The sequence below is a fragment of the Ursus arctos genome, unplaced genomic scaffold, assembly GCF_023065955.2.
Source record: "Ursus arctos isolate Adak ecotype North America unplaced genomic scaffold, UrsArc2.0 scaffold_3, whole genome shotgun sequence".
In the NCBI taxonomy this organism is placed as follows: Eukaryota; Metazoa; Chordata; class Mammalia; order Carnivora; family Ursidae; genus Ursus; species Ursus arctos.
Window position 1 is genome coordinate 23,154,326 of NW_026622985.1, and position 22,196 is coordinate 23,176,521.

General features: G+C 39.4%; 1 protein-coding gene across 21 annotated transcripts in view; it reads left to right on the top strand.

Moving 5' to 3' along the window:
• Positions 1–22,196, top strand: part of CD36 (CD36 molecule) — a 74,991-nt gene that overhangs the window by 8,742 nt on the left and 44,053 nt on the right. For 3 of the 21 annotated variants that reach the window (XM_048212737.2, XM_048212730.2, XM_048212732.2), the window contains exon 1: positions 11,268–11,467. The exons of 3 other annotated variants lie outside the window; for them this stretch is intronic. The gene's annotated coding sequence lies outside the window, so the exon portion shown is untranslated. Of the gene's footprint in view, positions 1–11,207; positions 11,468–13,278; positions 13,388–15,020; positions 15,390–16,026; positions 16,126–22,196 lie in introns of those variants that run through there. 15 more of the 21 variants (XM_048212743.2, XM_044386000.3, XM_048212746.2 and 12 more) reach the window with 12 other exon arrangements.

Sequence of the window (22,196 nt, forward strand, 5' to 3'; positions counted from 1 at the left end):
GAACAAGTTGAGTTGATGACTCATTGCAAAGAGGGCGAAGTGTACTACAGGGAACCGAGGGTGACTCAGAACGGTGTTTGAAAGAATCTCTCACAGAATTTGGGCTTTGATTGGGTGATTGGTTGGCAGGGGATGGGGGGGGATGGGTAAGAAAACAGCTTTGCCCTGAATTGGATGTTGTCGGAAAGCAAGGTAATTTTACAACTGGGTGTCTAATAAATCTTATCTAGGGGAAGGCAAGATGAGACTGGCCCAGGTTGCCGTTGGCACAGAAGCAGCTGTGACCCTTATGAGTTGGGAAAGTGGGTTGTGTCTTAGCTTAGTGTCCATAATTGCTCTGTGTTTATTCATTTTTTTAAAGGTTTTATTTATTTATTTGAGAGAGAGAGAGGAAGAGGGGCAGAGGGCCAGGGAAAAGCAGACTCCCTGCTAAGCAGGAAGCCCGATGCAGGGCTGGATCGATCCCAGAACCCTGGGATTGTGACTGAGCCAAATACAGGCGCTTAACCGACTGAGCCACTGAGGCGCCTCGATAATGGGTCTATGTTTAGACACAATTACAGAGCATTTTGCTTTTGTCGTGACCCATCATGATCATAGAGCAGCCATGCTCAAGTCGATGTTCTGTGAAGTTGTTCATGTTTAACCAGAGAATCCCAAGGCCTGGCTGTGAGTACCAGGCTGGTGTCCAGAGACAACAAGACCCACCACATAGTGGCTGGCCAGGTCCCGGGCATCAGCAGCGGTTTTCTCTCTCGCATGACAAAATTCTTTGTTATTTCAGCAACAAAATCTACTTCTATCAAATCCACTTTCCACTACTTCGGTGATAAGATTCTATGGTCAATGCACTCAGTATTTTAATATAAAATTTCATTTATTTTAAGCTAGCATTTTGATAGAACTGCAAGAGATCAATCTGTATAACTATAATGTGCACTGGTTTAGGGAATTGATTCATTTTTTTGCACTTACACTATAAAAACAAATTTGTTATGTAAATGAAAAAATAAACCATTGACAGATGTGAAATAAATGGAATGAAATCTTAGTTTCGCTTAGTGAAAGTTGTGGAGAAATTAGGGGGTCTTTCCACTTACTACATAGGGAAAGAGCTTAATTAATCAAATTATAGAATCTTGGAGTTGAGAATTACTATAAATCAGTATTTCTGGAAATAGATCTAAGTTGAACTTAAATGAATGTGGTTAAAAATAAATATGCCAAATTTCTACTTAGATATTCTAGATGCCTCCTAAAATAAATGGGGTAATCTTACTTTTTCTCTTACATAATAGATGATCATTGTAAGTTTTGCTTAAAAGAACATCTGGTAAGTAATTCAAATTCATGATTGAATAATACTCAGTATTTTAGGAATGTGTGAATTTAAAATGATTAGAAACATTGACAAATGCCCCATGCTTATAATTTGCTTTAGAACTTGCTGTAAGTCTATAAAGGAGGCGTTGGGGTTGGAATGGGACAGGTGGTGGGGGCAGTGGGGAGAACATAAGGCCACAAACTGAGCTTGTTTCCATAAGTCACATATGGGAAAAATACTTTCCACAATATGATATGTAAGACACTTGGACTATTGTTAAATATACCATTCTTTTTATATGTATATACTTCTTAAACATGAGCCACATCATAAATCCAAGGTTTCTGTCCCATATGTAAGACTAAGTTTCTCAATCTTAGAGTTTTTTCAACTGGTCTTAAAATAGAATGAAGGCAGTACAAAGTAAATAGAGATTTGTTTTCCACCTCTGCTTTTTTTTTTTATCATATTATCTTGATAATAAAGAGAAGCTATTTTCATTGAACTTTATAGAATTTGCCCTTTGGTTGCCCTACAGATAGGATCTAAACAAAGAAAGATGTGCATTTTTTATTTCCCCTGTAAGATTTACCCTTTTGCATGATCCTATTTCATCTTTCCTGTTTTCAAGTGAAACATGTATCTTTGTTTTGTATGACCCAGGAATAATAATTTACCAAATGGGAAACTGAAATTGAGAAGTTAGAACTCCAGTTAAACATTTCAGCTGTTAATTAAGCAACAAGGCTTAAGTCTTCTTAAAGACGACAGATTGTTACGAGCCTAGGCGATGTGGGTTTCTTCAAGTCTTGTACAACCCATGGCAGCACCTTGGATCCTGAAATCCTCGTAGTTCAGTAGTTACAGCAAGAGCCTGACAACTGACTTGATTCCTTGTTAATAGTAATAAAAAGGAAATAATACCAATAAACATTAAAATATCCATTAGTTGCTTGGGAAAATAGTATTCTTGGAGAGCGTTCTTCTCTATTTTATGCAGGGTCAAATTTGCATAAATGTACTCGTGGATATATATTTTCTTTAATTTTACTCTCCGGACGTTTGCTACAGATAAACATTAATTACTGCTTTTTGTAACGGTTAAGGTATTTTTGTGTGCTCCATTTAGCAAGAGATACTTATTTTAAATGGAAGTAAAAGAGGATTGGGGCCAATCACTTTTCTTACCTGAAATATTCCTGCACTTGGTGTGTTTCTGCAAACTCTTCACACATTACAGATATTCTTAAAACAGTGGTTATAACTTATGCCAGAATAAAATGGCAACTTTCTCCTCTTGCTTATATCTAATCCTTGTTTCCCCAGAGCATATCAGCCTTAGGGGCAAACAGAGGTGATTGTTTTTAATTGCAAAAGCTACCCAGATGATTTCTTGGAGAGTCGTTTTGTTTTCCACTGGCTTAGATTCTCTTTCTTTCTTTATCCTGTACCTCTTTAAACTGTCCTAATGCGTTTAGGATTTATGCACCCACTGGCCAAACAAGACAAATTATACATATGTGCACCATAAAACAGGTTCATACAGTCTTTTTACTTATTGCTTATTCCTGACAAGGTCCTTCTCGAGGTTACTGACCCTAGACTGAGTAAGGCAAATGATCAATGTCTCCTTCTCATCGGTCCCTGCCTTTGCAATACAGCCCTCTGTCTCTTGACCTTGGTCCCCCAGCCTTAACCCCCGCATCTCTTCCCCACCCCCATGATGCTGAAGTACTCCCCTGATTCCACACGACCTTGTGAGCCAAATCAGAGCCTGGGAAATGTGAGAAATTAAGAGAGTAAATGCTTCCTACTAGCGCTGAAGGCCGTGAGTGCCCTCGTTATCTGCTTCGCTATTTGTTCGCACTATACCGTAGTTGGCACTTCATCCAGACCCAGTGTAAGAGAAATGCTCTGTCCTAGGTTCCTTTGGATTTTAATGTTTTTGTCTCTGCCTTTACTGGGGCAGTTGGTTCATTTCTTACCCAGTTGTCATTACTTCTCCTCTTCCTACCCCTGCTGTTAGGCTCCAGAGCCCCATCAAACAGGCTTTGCAGGAGTATTTCTCCCACTGCTGGGGAGGACTCGGGGGCTAGCTTCTCGGTTTGACACCCCCCCCCCCGCCATGGCTGCTGCCATAATGCAAGTATTCCCAGACTCCAGATTCTGTCTAGAATGACTCTACCTTCTCTTCATTAGATTGAATACAAGTTTTAGTTCAGAGCCTCATGTCGTTCCAGTATTCTTTAGTCTTCTGTTGACTCTCACCCCAATTTACTGCCTTTAATATGACCCTTTATAAGTGAAAACTCTATCTTGTCATCACCCCTACTTAGAGTTACTTAATGATTCTCCTCTGCTTACAGAATAACATTCAAGTTTCTTAGAAATATGCAAGGGGCTTCAAAATCTTGTTTCCCCCCATTTTATTCACTTTTTGCTACTTCCTTAAAAAATGATTTTATGATTTCCAAATACATCATTCCCTTCTTTGAATATATTCATGCTGTTCTTTTTGCTTGTCCTGCCTTTTCTCCCTCTTGCATGATTAGAAAATGTCTACTTATCCACTGAAGCCCTTCCATTAATGTATAGTATATCTCCTTTCAACAAAACCACAATCTAGTAAACACATGTTTTCATTCATCTTTGTATCCCAGTTCCAAGCTCAAAGTCTGGATATCATCAGTGGCCACTAAGTGTTTAAATAAATACATGAGTAAATGAGCTCCCTAACACCCTTCCTCCCCTTTAATCCAAAGCTTGGAATTTTCTTTACTTCCATCTTTATAATTTCTCCCAGAAAAGGTTCGGAGAAAAGCTTTATGAAAATTCTTGGAGTTTTCCCTATAGCAGTTCTTAAGTGTAAAATTTATATGGCGTTAAGTAGATCTGAATTCAAGTGTTACGTATTAGTTTCATGCCCTTGAATAAATTGGGCAACTCACAGTGTCTCAGTTCCACATCTGCAAAATGGGTGCAAAATTACCATATGGTTATGATTTTGAAAGCCAAACTATACAAAAAAAATTTGGAACTCTATTTCCTCATCTGAGAAATAAATCATTTAGAATAAATGATCTTTTAATATCGGTCTCAGGTTCAGAATTAGAAGACATGAACTTTGTTCCCTGTTTTCCTACTATCATGATATTAAGAAAATAAATTTTAAGGTCCTCTCTCTGCTTCTTAGCTAAAATGAGGAAGTTGTACCAGGTGATCTCTAATGAATCTTCCGGTCTAAGTTTACTTGCTCATCCGTTATCTGAATCTGTATCTCTATTTCCTTTCTTTTGTATATACAATTACACTGTAGTTTCCCAAGTATGTTTTTTTTTTTTTTAAAGATTTTATTTATTTATTTGACAGAGATAGAGACAGCCAGCGAGAGAGGGAACACAAGCAGGGGGAGTGGAAGAGGAAGAAGCAGGCTCATAGCGGAGGAGCCTGATGTGGGGCTCGATCCCGGAACACCGGGATCACGCCCTGAGCCGAAGGCAGATGCTTAACCGCTGTGCCACCCAGGCACCCCTCCCAAATATGTTTTTAAAATTATTGACAAATGAAGATAATTTCAACAGGGAAAAGTGTTCTAGATTTACTGGATAGGTGGCTGGGAGCTGATAAGCAGCAGGCTATATAATATCTTGGTCAAATTCCAATGCAGAAGTAAATTTTGGTGTGTTGATTTTCTGATCTACAGAATTATATGGCAAGTATTTGTAAAGACTTCAATACAATTTTTAGACTACTTAGGTGAATGTCAGCAAGATAGCAGTTTTAGAAATTTCAGCACCCTTTTTGTACTAGAAGCATCAATCTGAACAACTACATGAAAATAGCTTCACAAGAGCTAAAGACTCCAGGTGAGGAACTAAAGTATCTGCAGGAAGCAGCTACTCTATTTCTATAGAGACGTTGAGACTGTATCAGATGACCTCAATCTTTTCAGTGAAGTAAAAAGTAAAACAATTTTCTGAGAGGATAAATTTCCTGGGGAATTCTTAAGAAAATGTAGGCACAGAAGAACCAAGAGAGTGAAGGCAAGAGCCACAAGGTAGGAAGAAAAAGTAAAGGATTGGTAAGTCCTCACTATGGACAGCTCAACTCAGATATAATATTGTTTCAGAGTGTATTCGACTGGGGCACCTGAGTGGCTGCCTTCTGCTCACGTCATGATCCTGGGGACCAGCCCTGAGTTGGGCGCCCTGCTTCATGGGGAGCCTGCTTCTCCCTTTCCCTCTGCCCCTCACCCCACTAGTGCTTACTTGCTTGCTCACTGTCAAATAAATAAATAAATAAATAAATAAATAAATAAATAAATAAAATGTATTTGATTATCAAATGAATGTGATTGAACAAAAGTCAAATAATATTTTAGCACCTAAAGAAAAAAAATTCAGTTGCCCTAGTTCCCCTGTCTTCTCCCATTCCCTCTGTCTCTCCAGGAGAAAAATACCTTGGACTTTTTCTAGATAACATACCTATAGTGTTACTCCTTGAAAACTATCGTCTTTTACACATTAGCCTCTGATTTGCTCCTGTGGTAGAGAAGGATCTAGCTTTTATTGAACACACACAACCCTCCCTCTACTCCACGTACTACCTCCACATACACACTTCATCCAAGCCAGTGGTTCCTTCTGGATACTATTGACCGTTTGCATTCATATTACACATTTTCTGAAAAGTAGAGCCACAAGTTTTGAATGAGTGCTTTCTTTCTGGTCAAATTTATCTTTTCCTGGTGATGATAATTGGCTCCTTCAATCTTCTGTCATCCTCCTGATCCAATATTATCTTTCCACACCCCCAGGCCTGTGACATAATTCTTACCATGAAACTTCCTTTAAATTTCTTCTTGGAAATTCCCTTGGTCTCTCAGTTGTCAGACAAGCTATTTCTTCAGTCCTCCACCTTCTGATTTCTTGGTTTACTTCCTTGTTTTGGTGCAGTTTCTATTCTGGGAGTTCCTTGAGCTCCTTAGGAAAGGGTAAAAGACAAGCAAAATTTGGGAACTTGCAAACATTAAAATGTCTTCATCCTCATTCTTGAAAATGTGTTTGCATATAGAATGACAGTTGGAAATAATTTTCCCTCAGATTTTTGAAGAGATGGCTCATGTGACATGTGACTTCTAAATCCCTGGCATTGCTATTCAACTTTGCTGTCTTTCTGACTTGGGTGTGACATTACTCCCAAGCCCATCAGAGGCTTTTAAGATCCGCTGTTTCTTCTTGATAGTCTGAAGGCTTGTGAGTACAGACCGCTAGGACGCATTGAGTGAGTCCGCTGTGCTATAGCCGGGGGCCTTCTTGCACTCTGGAGACACCTCCTTCAATTCTGGAAACTATTCATCCATTCTGTCCTCGTTTCCTCATTTTGTTTCTGGTTTTATTTTGCTTTCTCTGGAAATGCCTTCATATGAATGTCGGCTCTTTTCTCCTGCGGTGGGGCTCTCACGGCTCCTCTGTACAACTAACGCTGCGACTCAGATATTCCAGCTGCCCTGCTGACTCTGTTACTTCTGTAATCATCGCTTACATTTTCCAGATCGCTACCTTTCGTTTCCCTTTCTATGATTTTGTGATTTTTCTGTTTCACCAGTCTCAGGATGGAATCTCTTCACTTTGTTGTCTAAAGACATTAATCACAAAAACATTTAGTATTTTTTATTCCCTTTTTAAATATTTATCCTTATCGTTTGCTTGTCTGTTTTAAACTTTGTCTGGCATGTCAGGTGTTCTTCAGATGTCTGATGATTTTCCATTTATATTTAAAGTCGTGGCAAAGAAATACAAACCTCATTCTAGAGCTTCACTGACCAGTAGGGTAACCACTAGCCATAGGTGGCTCTGGCAAACTGGAAATATACTGAGTCCAAACTGAGATGTGCTATTTTATTTTATTTATACTCAGTTAATTAGCATATAGTATATTATTGGTTTCAGAGGTAGAGTTCAGTGATGCATCAGTTGTTTAGAACACCCAGTGCTCATAACTTCACGTGCCCTCCTTAATGTCTGTCACCCAGTTACCCCATCCCCCCAGCCACCCTCTGTTTATTTCCTATGGTTAATGAGATGTAAAATAAAAACCAGACTTCTAAGACTTTGTATAAAAACGTAAATTATGTCATTAACAAAAAATAATATGATAATTTTATTTTATTAAATATGCATTGTAACAATATAATTGATATATATTAATGTATTTATGTATTTGGATTATTATAATCGATAAAAATGATAGTATTTATGATATTGGGCTAAATGATATATTAATATTAAATTAGTATCACCCATTTATGCTTTTAATGGGGCTACAGGACATTCAAAACTATATATAACAGGAAGCTCATGGTATACTTTTATTGGACGGTATCACTCTAGAAGAATCAGGTAAAGTCTTGGCCATGTCATTGTCCTCCCCTTCAGCCCACCTCCACTAGGAAGTCCTATCAATGCATTTCTCTTACACCAGTCAGTTCCACAGAAAAGAATCCTGTCATTTCTGGCTTGCTAGAGTTCTGGAAATGGCAGTAGATAAAGGAATCAATATGTGGAATTTTGCTTAGACTTATTTCAGCGTGGATCTCCTGCATGTGCCTAACTGGGCCTCCTCTTAACGTCCAGAATTCTCTGGCTCAGTGTTGCCAAAGAGGAAAGACCCCGCCTTTCAGCAGGGTGAGGAAGGAGAGCGAGCAGGCCGAGGGGAGTATGTGGAGCGAGGATCTAGGGTTGAGGACTTACAGACATATTAACCAAGTTCAAGCCTGCTTCCCCTGGCCCTGCACGCTGCTAATCCATAGCCCTACCTGGGATTGGAGAACTGACTCCTTCTGTTTCTTATTGGCTTTCTCTTCTAGGCATAGATTCCGAGAATCTGACACTTTAGGGTCTGCTGAGCAATTATCATTAGTCCATTTGCTTTCTAAGTATTGACTTGTTTCTGGCCTCTCATCTGAATATTTGGGCTGAATACATGCATCATGTTTTTGTAAGCTCTAATACTTTCACGTTAATGAAATTTCAGGTGCAGGTGAAAACGCATTCAATCTGTCACGTTGAACCAAAAGTTTTAAAAATACTTCATCTTGGATTCCCCAGGTGGCTCAGTTGTTAAGCATCTGCCTTTGGCTCAGGTCATGATCCCAGGGTCCTGGGACAGAGCCCAGCATTGAGCTCCCTGCTTAGTGGGGAGTCTGCTTCTCCCTCTTCCTCTGCCTACTGCTTCCCCTACTTGTGTTCTCTCTCTCTTTCAACTTTAAAAATAAATAAATAAATAAATAAATAAATAAATAAATAAATAGTACTTCGCCTTTCCCTTCTTCATTCTTTTCTGCCAGGTTATGCTCAGGCGTTTAAGTCTCCTGTCACCTGGTCTAAATGTACTTAGATACAGCAAACCAGACATAGGTTGTTCACGAGCCTTTTTTCAACTGTGCCAATTACAGTGCTAAATGTTTTATGTAATTACCTAGTTTTATTTTCTGAGAATCCCACTTCCTTCTACTTGGATCTAAGAGTTCTGGGAATATATTCTTAGGACTCCATGTGATTGTTTCCTGCATCTTACAGTTTTTCTAGTAGGATAAAATGTTATTGTGACATATTAATCCACATAGTTTTGTCCCTCCCACGCTCTTCATTCTCTTTGAACTGCAAAATAGGAAGCTGCAGATTGGGAAAGGACCTTAAGTGGAGACAAGAAATGGACTTTATGTGACTGTACAGTTTTTATTTTTTTTAATTTGAGAGAGAGCATGAGAGAGGGGAGGGGCAGAGGGAAAAGGAGAGAGAGAGACAGAATCTCAAGCAGATTCCTCACTGAGTGTGGAGCCCCACGGAGCCCCACGTAGGGCTCGATCTCATGACCCTGAGATCATGAGCTGAGCCAAAACCAAGAGTCAGACGCTTAAGGGACTGAGTCACCCAGTCACCCCCCAGGTCTTCAGTTTTAATAAAGGTCTGGAAAGCAGTTATGGTCAATCTGAAACATTGTTCTCAGTATTATCCCAAGGTAGATAAAAGAGCAATAAGCTTAAATGGAAGTGGGAACACAGTTTAGACACGAAGGAATCACAGACACATCACTGAAGGCAAGCTTTCTCCCCAGCCTCCCCTCAGGTGAGTATGAGGTTCTCAGAGCCGAGATGTGGCTCAGAGAGAACAGCCTCAGAAAACCCTGTGTCCATCATGGCCCCGGGGCAGTGGTGTATCACGGGCTGTGTGTGGTGTATAGGCAGCTATGTTTAGAAGCAGATTCATGAAGACCCTGGGACCCTAACCGTGTGCTCAGGGTTCTAGAAGGTTCTGTAAGTAAACAGAAAAACAGCCATCACCTGCCAAGTGCTCCTGGCCAGGACAGGGAAACCCACAGTCACCAGTTTAGGGAGGGTATGTTCTGGGTTCTCATCTCTCCCTCTGAACCTAGTACCTACTGAGAAATCTATAATTGACAGTTTAAACCTGAAATGAATGAGAAATATAAAAAAGGGGAAGTTTCTTAAAAGTAGCTACATGAAATATGCTGGACCAGATAGAATGAAGGCTTGAAATAAAAAATAAAAGGTAGAAAAATAGTTTCATTTTTGCACACCTGAGTTTGTGACTCTGAAGCTCATTTCCATTTCAGTAATAAACAGCCATTCCCAAAGTTGCCAGCCGTGATGGTTCACTCTTGCCAAGACAAATGGAAAAGTCTCTCAAGGTTACCAGGACAGCTTGTCCTGTTGCAGAGAAGGCAATTTTATATCCCACATTCCCTTTGTCGGGATAGACAGTTCTCTTTCCTGGAGGGATGGAAACCTGGACTTAATTTTTATTTTAAACTTTGGGATTTTATTTTGAAACCTTAACGTGGAACATTTTCTCCCTTTGAAGAAATACACACCCTCCTAGGTGACAGGAGATCCTGTAGCATTTCTGTGGTCTCTGTTTCAAGTTGATGGCACGTACACATACCCATGCATAGGCAATTTGATCAAATAACTGTGCTTTCAAGATGGTAAGACAGCACAATGTTTTACAGTGGCTGCTTCCGAGAAAAGGTAGCATTTCAGAAACTGATCATTATTTCCTAATACGTATTATTTGGCAAGTACGTCAGTGTTCGTCCATGCTTTTATTGGAGCAGTGGGTTGCTTGCAGACAAAAGAATCCCCGTTGATATAGCCAGAGCTCAGCACTCCTTGACGTTGAGCCAGAGACTTCACCTGTCAGTCCTTTCCCCTCTCAGTACTCGGGTACTTTGCCATTTGGAATACAGGGATAACGATAATCCCTCAAACGGTTGTGAGTGCAAAAGATCCATTGAGACCCGTATCAGCTTCTTGGAACGCTGGGTGGGCTGCAGTAGACACCCTCAGGGTCAGCATCAGTACAACATGACATAACTGGGGTTTTTCGAAAAAACATGCTTCTGATAAGATGATTATTTCACAAATTAAATACAACGTGATATTACAAGAAATAAAAATGGGGATATGATTGTTTAAAAAGTCAACCAACACACGATAAGCCTTCATCAACCAGCCTTGCAATCAGATTCTGGAGATAAGTGAGGGGACTTCTGGAATGACTCATGAGAAATAACTTTGGTTGCACTTAACCTTAAGGAAGAGGGGGCATGAGGTACCATTTAGGTGGTATTTACAACTGGATTAAAATAATTATTTGCCCAGTTGTCTCATTCTAGCTTGCCCATATATCTGAACATTTATTTGTGAGTTTAAACATTGAAGCTCAGTGACGTCTGAGAACAAGGAATCCAGTCCCTACCTCCAGGGACTTCGGGAGTTACCTGTTTGATAGAGGAAAGCAAGACTTGGCTTTCTGTTACCTAAACCAGTTGAGCAATAAAAAGGGAGAGACTCCAGGATAAACCGCCTGACAGAGGTCAGAGGGAGGGTTGCGTGCTGAGAGTGTCCTGTCCTCACATTGCCTCTGTGTTTTGTAAGGTTAGGAAAGCCTCGAAGTGAATATGACCAGAAAGCATTATATTTGGGTGGCACCTGTAGGAGTAGATTTTAAAATGAGTGATCTGGGATTGGGAAAAGACTTTTAAAGTGAGGAAACTAAGGGAGATTAAAGGACAATCAATACTTCCAGAGAGCCAACTTCCCTGACCTAAGGCTGCAAGGTAGGCTCTTCATATTTTAAGAATGTTTTATGGTGAAAAATAGAAGAACTGAGAAATTTTTCTTTTAAGAATTTTTCCTCTGTGCTTTGAAATGGAAACAAATTCCACCCCTCACCCCTGCATTTTATTTATTTAAACAAGAGTGCATTACTTGGGTTTCTATCTTTTGTGAATTAGTATTTGTACAACCTCAGGTTTCTTGTTTCCTGAGGCATGAATATGAATGTTTGCTTTCTCTAACACCTAATATTCACGGTAAGATGATAGGTTTTATCCATAACAAGAGATATATAAATATATGAAGATCTTCTTAAAATTTACTTAATACAACCAGGAAATCTGTAACTGTCATAAGAATGTACATTTTGATAAGTTTTAGATTTAAAAATCATTAAGGTACTCCCAAAGTTATGTATACACCTTTACGTTTCATCTTCATTATTTTTGAATTAAATTGGTATGTTTTTATAACAGTCAACATACTTATACTCATTTTCTAAATTTAAATGACCTTTCATTATCTGTGAAGATACCAAACAACCAATGATGTTCATAAAATGCATCCAGTATGTTTTTATATTTTTTTCCAGCATTAAGTCAATTTTTTTTTTTGTGCTTCAAGGCAAAATTTTTAGTTCTTTCCTGGACTTCCTTATGCAAAGTTATAACTCTCAGCAACTTAATACAAGTTGCTTTTGAATTTTAAGATGAAACCACATTTTGACCCAACAGTGCCTGAACTTAGCAGGCGCTCAGCTGGAAATTAACTTCCCCTAATCTTGTTCATTTTGATGTTGCCATGAGTTTTTATATTTTCTTCCTTGAAGTCACTAGCCTTCTGGTAGAAACCATTATATCTTTCTAAAGATGGAGAAATATCCTTTGCCTTTAACCCTTCTCTTTGTTGGCCAATACATGGTAATTGGTGTCTGATTCATATGCTTATGGAAGGAACTAGAAATAGTTCTCTGTGAAGCTTGGCATTTCTCCTTCTGAGACCTCCGCCCTCTGCAAGTTCTCCACTGTGCCCTAAACCTTCCATTAGACCACCGGTTGTCCTGTGAGGATAATTTTTCTGTATGTCTGTCTCTCAGTCCCTGAAGATAAGATTTTATCTTATTACTTTCATAAACTCTGCACCCAGAAATAACCAGTGCCAAGAGGAATAGATTTTTAAGACAACAAATTTATCCACTTTTATTTAACTATAATCTCTCTATAAAAGTAATGAAAATAATTCTAAACCCTCAAAGTAGCACAGCACAATGTATCTGCTGAGAGCTTTATTTTGACAAAAGGTCAAGATTTAGATCTGGGCAAGGAAATGCTTGTCTGTAACCATATATTCTTATGTCTTTCTACTAATCTTTGATATTACTTGTCATTTCGATGCATAAACTCAAGGTCATCCATTGCATACTAATACTGAAAGTCTTAGCATTTATCTAATTTTCCTAGTTTTCCCTGTGTTAGTTACCTCCTCTGTGAAAATGTGGCGAACAATACCTAATGACAGAATTAACAAATATCTGTCTTCTCCCTTGCCCCATTCTAGAACTTTTCACATTGTCCCATGTGAAAGGGAAGAACTAGAGTATATTAATCAAATAGAAATGTTTTATTCTCATATTTAATAAGTCAAATATTTTTTAAATGTTTAAATATTTAAAATCAAGTTTGAAAAGTCAAAAAAGCAAAGAACCAGAATAGTTTTAAAAACTTCGCTCTACTAACAAGGTCTTGCATATGGAAATCAAGAAGAGGGGTAAATTATTCTAATTATCCTGGAACCGAATATTTAATTTAATTAGATAGCATCGCTGAAGAAGAACAGAGAATAATGGGACACACACAACAATTGGAGCATTGCCTTAACAAATTATCAAGCCAGAACCTGGACGAAGATATGTGGAAAAAGAGGTAAAAATTGGAGAAAATAGAAACATAAGGAGAAAAAGAAAGCAGTATTCGGTTGAGGTTTTGTTTATTTTTTTGCTTTTTGGTTTTGTTTTTTGAAAACCATTAGGACAATGTAGAAAAAGCGTTCCAGCTCCCTGGGTCCCTGTAACCTCTTCTGTTAAATGATTGGGGCCAGATGATTCCTAAGATTCCTTCAATTTCTGCAGTATAAAGGTCGTGAACAGAGAGAAGAAATGTGTCATGCACAGAAGTGGGTGAAAGGTCTTTGAACGAAGAGTCACTGTTATTTATATCTGGATAAATGTGGATGTTCTGGGAGGCCGGAAACGTTGTGGTCTTCTACCCTAGAATATTGACGGAGAACTATCCTTTGTGCGCGGGAGCTGCGTCCTTAGAATGTGAGCTCCTTGCAAGGTAGCTGTTGCCAAACGAGCCAAGCCAACGTGAGCATACACTGTTAACGGGTTACCTTAGTAACTGCGGGGAGCCCTCAGGAACCAGCAGCAGGGAGAGCTACCGATCTCCTTCACAAAACGGACAAGTGAAAGCTCTGTTAGCCGGCTTCTGACTGAAGCAGAGGAGCAGCAAGGAATTCAACCTGTCACTCATGCTCCGCGCAGCCGTCACGCTCAGGGGGCTCAGGAGTTCTCAGGCGGACGATTCAGAGGCATTTGCTCAACAGGCTAACAACGGAGTTCAGCTAAGCGCCAGTCCTAGGCAGATAACTGGGAATACCCCCCATCCAAACTAGGCAGTGGGCCATTTCTCAGCCGAGCCTTTGGCGACAGGGCTGGGTGGGTATTAAGAGCCTGCGATGTTAAGAGTAGGGAGTTAGCCATATATCTAGTTAACTCTAAGTCTTCATTTCACCACTGAAAACCTCATATTATATTTTTATGGACATTTTCAGATTTTAGGAGATAAAGATAACGAAATTATAGACTTTGGTTACGTGCTGAATAGCTCGATGAATGCTCACGTCCAGGGTAGCCCCCCATATTGAGAAGGTAGCTTAAAAGTGCTCAGTACTCACACATTGTATTCTCTATGGTAGTATTTGAAGTACATTACAGAAAACGTCATGGTAGGAGTTATGCTTTCTTCTGTTTTGTGGCAGACTTCTGGGCACATGGTGGCCATGGGATAAATCTTTATCAAATATGTGTATGGATAAGGATGCATGTCATCAACAGTAATCCCCAGGGAATTATTGCCTAAATGATGTGGGAAAAATCGTATTTTATTTTGTCCAATTTAGCATATAACATAATGGCTTGATTTGGTTTCGGAGTGTCTTTGTTTTAATTTTTTATTCTGATGAGTTGCATATGTAATAATATACCCACCAAATATTGCCATTCTGGTTCTCTCACATGGCAAAAGAATGTCATGATTCTTGTAGACCTGAACCTGTTCATTTTGCAAGGCCCTGCACCAGAAGCCTCTTATCTCCAGCTTTCACAAACTAGGATAGTCAGCGATGCTTTGTTTCTTATCCTAAAGACAAGTGTGCCTGTTGTTATGTGGTTCCTAGGAGGACTGTAGAGCCCTATAACAAGACTCGGGATGAAGAGAGTCAAGGGAATTGCCTTGAGAAAATAAGTAGGGAGATCCCTGGAGAGGGACCTGCTTCTGTGTTCTTTTAAACGTCACAGAGTAATTGTTTCTCTCTCTCTCTCTATTTCTCTCTCTCTCTCAGTCTTGTAAGGAAAGAACCAGGGTGAGGAGCAGCTCACTTTCAAGCTGGGGGGGTTGGTAAACCCTGGCGACAGGGCTTACTTGGTTTAGGAATCCCACTGCCTCAGTGGACTGTCACTCAGAATTCCGCAGCCATTCTTGGATCCTCGGAGGTGGGGCTGACTAATGTACAGCAGTGATCTGACCCAGCACTTGGGGCAAATTCGACCACAGTTATCAGTGTTCATTCCATTGTCTTCCAACCAGCATTTTGCAAGTGAGTTAATATTGGCGGCCTCGCACTTTTTCATCGGACTTCAAACTGGTAATTACGCTTATGCAATCCCTGTGACGTTTTCTAGCTTAACAACGTAGGACTCAAGACTGCTGCCCGCAATACTAAAATCTCTCCGGTGATCTGATTCTTGCTCTCTTCTTGCCCAGTGTAAGCTCTACTTGTATTTTTCTCTTCTCTCGGCGAGTATTTGAGACCCAAACATACAGGCAGCCTATCCCAAGCTTTTAGGTAAGAAGTTGTATCTAAAAGAAAATGGAAAGTGTTGGTCAGGTGTAGTGACTTTGCTGTGATCTTGTCAGTGATAAGTACAATGCTAAGTGATAAGAGGATATTAAAAAGTATTTGGAAGTATCCAGACCCTCCAACATACAAGTGCTTATATACGTGCAGCAACGGAGGAATATCTTAGTGGAACAACAACATACTAAAAGGGCAAATTCATGCCCGGTTATCTTTTAGTCTTAAGAATATCTATGCCCAGGAAGACTGTTAAATTACAGATGGTCACTTTTTACGTGAAGAGGCAGTTACAATATCATTATGCAAGTTTTGGACTCTCAAAAATTAAGATTTGTGAGGCAGAGTGGTTGTCTCCCCAATCTTGGGGACAGAAGCAGCTGTCCTTCCCCAGTTAGAGTGGACAGTAATTGGTAGAGGTCACAGGCAGAGTTTGTCCCCCTGACATTCCTGGTGTGGCTCTAGTCAACAGGTGGCTACTGTGACTTGTTTGAGAGGTGACTTTGCAACTTGATGTCATACTCAGGTAAGAGAACTTGGTCACCTGACTTGGATTACCAAATCTTTGATTCAAAGGCTACCAGGATATAGGAAGGAACGTTTAAAAAGTAGCCATTAGGGGCGTCTGGTGGCTCAGTCGTTAAGCGTCTGCCTTCGGCTCAGGGCGTGATCCCAGAGTCCTGCGATTGAGCCCCGCATCGGGCTCCTCTGCTAGGAGCCTGCTTCTTCCTCTCCTACTCCCCCTGCTTGTGTTCCCTTTCTCACTGGCTGTCTCTCTGTCAAATAAATAAATAAAATCTTAAAAAAAAAAAAAAGTAGCCATTAAATTAAAGGCAGTTTTCAACTTCCACCTCACTCCTGCACTGTTTTTCATGGTCAGAACCAGCTACATGGAGTGATCATGGGAGGCATCAAAGACCAGGTACTAGAATTAGGTGAACGTTTTTACAGATGTCCGGCAGAATCATTTCATGGGTCACATACAGTCATTTCTAGTCATGGCATTTTATTTTGGCCTGCACCGTGACACAGTGTTCGGCAGGAGCAAACAGCGTCTGTATGCCTTAACCTGATTTCACTGTGATTATCTTCAATAGTTGGAAAGTGAACCTTGTGAATTACAGACAGCTTTAGGTTCACCTCTGGGGGTAATGCGTGAAGTCAGGGGAAGGAGGAGAGAGAGTGTTTGACAGAGACAGGGACAGGAAGTGCTAATACAGCCTCATTCGAAGAATAATTTATGACCTTGCTTGTACCTCAGACCTAGACAATTCTGTTTGACATCTGGGTAGTTAATATTATTTAAACTTTCTAGATAAGCCATAACTAAACATTTCAGTACCAGATCACAGGCCATTACAGATTTACAATTACATATGTTACCTAAATGTAAACCATTAAAAAAAAAATTGAAATGACATGCTGTGTGGTAATGCTACTAAACAGATATTTTTTTATACTAAAGGGCTAGGACTTTATGAATGCTAGCATTATGTAAACGACTTTGTCTTTAGACAGTTGGATTGTTTATTTATTTCTTCAATGAATATTTGTCTGCCCAACCCATACTTGGTACTGATCATTTTCTGTACCTCATATCATCCACTTAACACTTTGATAATCAATTTCCCACTATAAATATTATTATTTGATGAATTAAATGGATTTTTTAGGAGGTCTCCACTCTATTGGGTCAGCAGGGAATCCTCCACTGAATTTGGTACCACAGGTTTTCCTATTTCTCCCTTAAGGATGATGAAAGATCAGTGAATTCCTAAGTATCTGAAGTCTGTGGAGTCTTGGGTTGCTTAGAAACTGAGTGACTATGGGCTTTCTATGGCAACCCGACTTATCAGTGAATGCAGAGCCAACGTAGCTGGCTCTGTGCCACGTCTCCATACTTCGCTGGTAAGAATATTCAGGTCAGATCCTCTGTTGTAACAGTTTTTTTTATCATTTATGCACTCCAACTGAAAATAAAATCACAGATTACCAAATTTTGAAATAGCGACCTATAGTTTATAATGGATAAGCAACCACATGAAAATTAAGCTTAAATTTACTGTGTAATTTTAGTTATTTCAAGTATATTATGTCTACTGGTTATTATTCCATTGCCTATCTTGCTTTTATATATTAGGATTTTCATAAATTAAAAGCATGAGAAAGCAAGACTAGTAAAGTATGTGATTATAAAAAGGTTCTGTAAATTTGACTTAGATTAACAGTTTGGTACAAGTAATTAGTAAATGTAGCTATGTATGTTATGTTGTACAATTTAGTGATATTTTCATTTTATATTAACTATTTGCATATGAAAAATGTGTTTTACCATATTTTTTTTTATAATCTTACACCTTAAGTGATATACCATGTCATCTGACACACAAATGTATTAGATAATTAATTTGAAAAGCACCTTTTTGCAATAACGGAAAAGCCATTAGAGGCCTGCTCTCATCCTCAGTTTGAGTATCTGCTCCCTATAGTACATTTGCAACTGTTTAGCCTTTTCAGCTTTTAGATATGTTTTCAGATTTTAATGACACATTTTCACATTTTTTATACATTCATGCTATATGTAACTGTAATGTCTGCACCTCTTCCTCGGTGGGTGTTGTATTTCTCTTATCTCCCTGTTGATCCCAACTTTCCTATGTTTATTACAGTCCGTAGCAGAGCTAGCGCAGAAGCCTCTCCTGAGGAAAGAATGATACCAGGTTCTCCTGACTGTCCTCTCCTGGGTTTTGGCATTTATGCATTTTGTTTTGATATTTAAGAGTTCATTGTATTAAAGGTTCTCCTGAGAGTAAAAAAATCAGTGTGGCTCAGGTTTTCATGGGACAAGGAAGGATACATTTGGTGATATTTTCAATTTGTTCTTTTTACTTTATTCATTCCTGTAGAATTCTGAAACTGATCTGTTTTTCTGGAATCTTCCAGCATGTCTCTTCAGCTGGGCAGTGCCCATCTTAATGATAATATGTCTCATCTCACAGGTGGAAAAAAGTACAAAGACAGAACTTAAGCCATTTTTCTTGAACTAACTGCTATCAGAACAGAAAAGCCGGTTCCCAGGGGTGCTTGTTTAAGGCTCCAATGACTGCATATACGAGCACCTTTGACAAAGGTGCATTTTGAAGTCAGACAAAGTCCCGCTGTTTTTTAACAAAATAAGTGAGCAGTCCAGAACAAATCCTCTAGACAACCCAGAGGGATCGAACTATTAGCAAGGGATCATATAAATTAGTTTACAAAGAGATAGATTGGCATGTAGAAATTAGATGGTACAGTATAATATTTGGAAAACTTGGGAAAATTCTAACAGGCGAAACAATACAACACAATCACTTATTAATGATCTACATCTAATACTGAATCATAATTTTTAACAAATTTAGAAATCTTCATTTTTAAAGATTTATTTTAGAGAGCGTGTATGCGCACGTGGGTGGGGAAGGAGCAGAGGGAGAGGGAGAGAAGCAGACTCCCCGCAGATCTCATGGCTGGGCTGAGTCTCTTGACCCCGAGATCATGACCTGAGCCGAATCAGGAGTCGGATGCCCAAGCAAGTGAACCACTCAGGCGACCCTAGAAGTCTGCACTGCAGTAATATGTCTCTTCCTTGCTGTGGACCCGTAAACACAACTGGTGTATTCAAAATCATTTAAAATGTTTGCAAAGAGCTTATGGCGGAGGAGCATGTCCTTCGTCCTTGCATCGCGCTTCCTCAGTAAGGGTCTGTGGAATGACAGAAGTAAAGCCCTTCGTAAGGATATTTTCTAGTGTGGGAGAATCAGACTGTTGGTTCAATACATGTAGATTTTTGCCTAAAGCAGATCACAACTGTTCTTTGTTTGATTTCATGCCTGATGTCTACTGAATTAAAACAAACAACACCTGGAATATAACCAGTCCTTTTAAACTTGATATCAGATAACCTAGTCCCTCCTCTCCTACCAAAGTATTGAACATACCCATGCCGCTTTTTAATCTATGCTGTGATACCTATAGGATAGGTTTTTCAACATCTATTCAACACATATTTGAACACCTGTCATGTGGCAGGCACGGTTTTAAAATCTGGGATATAATGATAAACACTACCAACACAGTTCCCAGTGAGTACATTACAGGGAGCTCCATTGTGACGGGCTCCCTTGCAAGTCATGAATAAACAAATAAATGATGAATTGAGCTTTTTATAACGCTTTTTATGAGTATAACACTAAAGAGTTCTGGAGCTACATAGAAGAAAATGTAGTTACATGGTATTTTATATGTGCTTAATATTAACATCTCTGTTGCATATGGTGTAGAAAACCATATTTCTTGCCTTTTTTTTTTCTTTAAAGGCCTCCTAGTTAAGTCGTGTTTCTTGACCACACTTAATGAGCCAGAACTTTGGTTAGATATTTTAGTTGTTTAAAATATATGTGATCTAAGGTCCACATTTTACATAGAATCTCAATGTATTAGTTTGGGTGCTTTCAACTCAAACTAGCTGAATCAATACAGGGATTTTTGACGGTCCACATAATCGAAAACTCTAGGCATAGTTGGATCAAACTTGCTGGTTCTTTCTCCTCAATTTTCTCTGTTCTTCTCTCTCTTTGGGTGTTGGCTTTGACTTAGATTGACTTTCATTGAGGTTTTAAGAAGTCCTGCAGCAGTATGAGTATATGTTTCCTTATTCTCCTACATCGAGGATGGGGATGAGGGAGAGATAATAACAGAACCAATATTGAGCAACCAATGTTGAGCAATGTTGACCAATATCTTTGTGAGTCCTGAGGAAAATATGTGTTCTGGTAACACTCCCTATTAAAGGAAAATATTAAACGGAACATTTGTATTCTAGAGGCAGTGCCTCTAGAATCAAAACCTTTATAAATCAAAACATGGAGTCAGTTTTTGAATATTTCCTTCTGAACTCAGTATTTAAGGGCATCTCCAAAACCTGAGTCAGCCACTCATGGCTTCCAGGTCACAAGCGGCTCCTCCCTACGCGGGAGGCACTAAGGATCTGAGGGTGTGAAGTTCCTGAAGAAATGTTACTGTCGTTCTTTCCTCTGGGAAATTCTCAAGTGAAATAACCCTTGCGGACCATAATTTAGTCAATTAAAATGGCTGAATTTAGTCAGATTTATTCATTACGTTTCATCTTTAAAAATCAAAGCCAGTTTCCCAAAACTTAACACTTATGTATTGGACTTAAAAAAAAAAACAAAACCCAGACATTTATCTATTCTCAGTTTTAATTTTATTTGCCCAGGATTGGATGAAAATTGAAAGAGTGACCTATATGGTGGCAGGATATTTTAGAAAGAAAAGTTTTCCAAGTAATAAATTTGCACCAAAAGACTTAAAAAGAAAATCACAGTGTTTTTTCCCTACCCTAGGTGACATGGCAGTTAAGCCGGAGAGAGGTTAGTAAATAACACAAATGTAATTTAATCTTCATTCTCTGAGTTCCATAGTTTGAAGAATTTAAATATTTTGTACTGCACAGGATGGTAAATATGAGGTTAAAAGAATAAGTGACAAGGCAAAGTTTTGAGTAGAATATTTTTTGGTAATGTTTGGTGTACTGAATTCCCATTGGAGGCTGGATGCTTTTCAAAACAGAAATATCTGTTAAGTGGATAATGTGAGCCTGTTTGTAAAAGGAGTGAAGGGTCAAATGAATTCATGATTTCCGCTGATTTAGGGATTGCTGTGCTTTTGTAAATGCAACTGCACTAAGTAAGTTGGATGCAACTGCAACTTTACACAGCCAAAATCATGGACCCTTTCGAGAGACTACTAGAAAGATAAAAATGAAATGTCAAATAGTCACACAGAACTCAACCAGGACAGATACATGTAGGGTTACCAAGGAAGAAACGAAGGAAAAATTAAGACCAGAGAAGCTCGTGAAAGAGAGGCTTATTATTAGAAAAACATATTTGGTGACATACCTCTTTATAACATAGGAAGTATTTTCATGGTTTTTAATTTTGAGTTGACTTAATTTGTGGAATGGTATGGTTTCCATGCTTTTATGGACTTACCTTCAGCTCCCAGTTTTACTCATGATAGCCTTCTTTTCTCCAACCTACCATGATGACCCAGTTTTCCCTGAGGAGTTGTAGGAAATGAGAGGCAAAACAGGCCTAGCAGCATTCTTGGATCATACCCAGAAAATGGTTTTTACCCCTTGGAATACATGGAGGATGCTGCTCCAGGCCTTGTATGTGCGGCTTGGGAAAGCAGTGATGTTCTCAGCGTTCACTCTGAACAGGAAAGCACTGTGTGGTGAACAGGAGCGGCAGGGGGTCCGACGCAACGTCCTCGGAGAACGTAAGCCCTCCGACCCACACGCGCATCCTCACCCGGGGACGGGAGGCGCTGTGGAGGCGCGTAGTTCCCTTGCTACATACCACAACGGAGGGACCTCAGCCCCGGGAGCCCAGAAACTGGTTGTGTCCCAGCAGTCACACAGGAGAGAGGAGGCTATTAACAGGGCAAAACTAGCAGGACTAGCAGAGTAGTGCCAGGGTGACGTTCCGGAGCAGTTCACATTCTACAAGCTGCTGTTGTTCACTTGATCACACC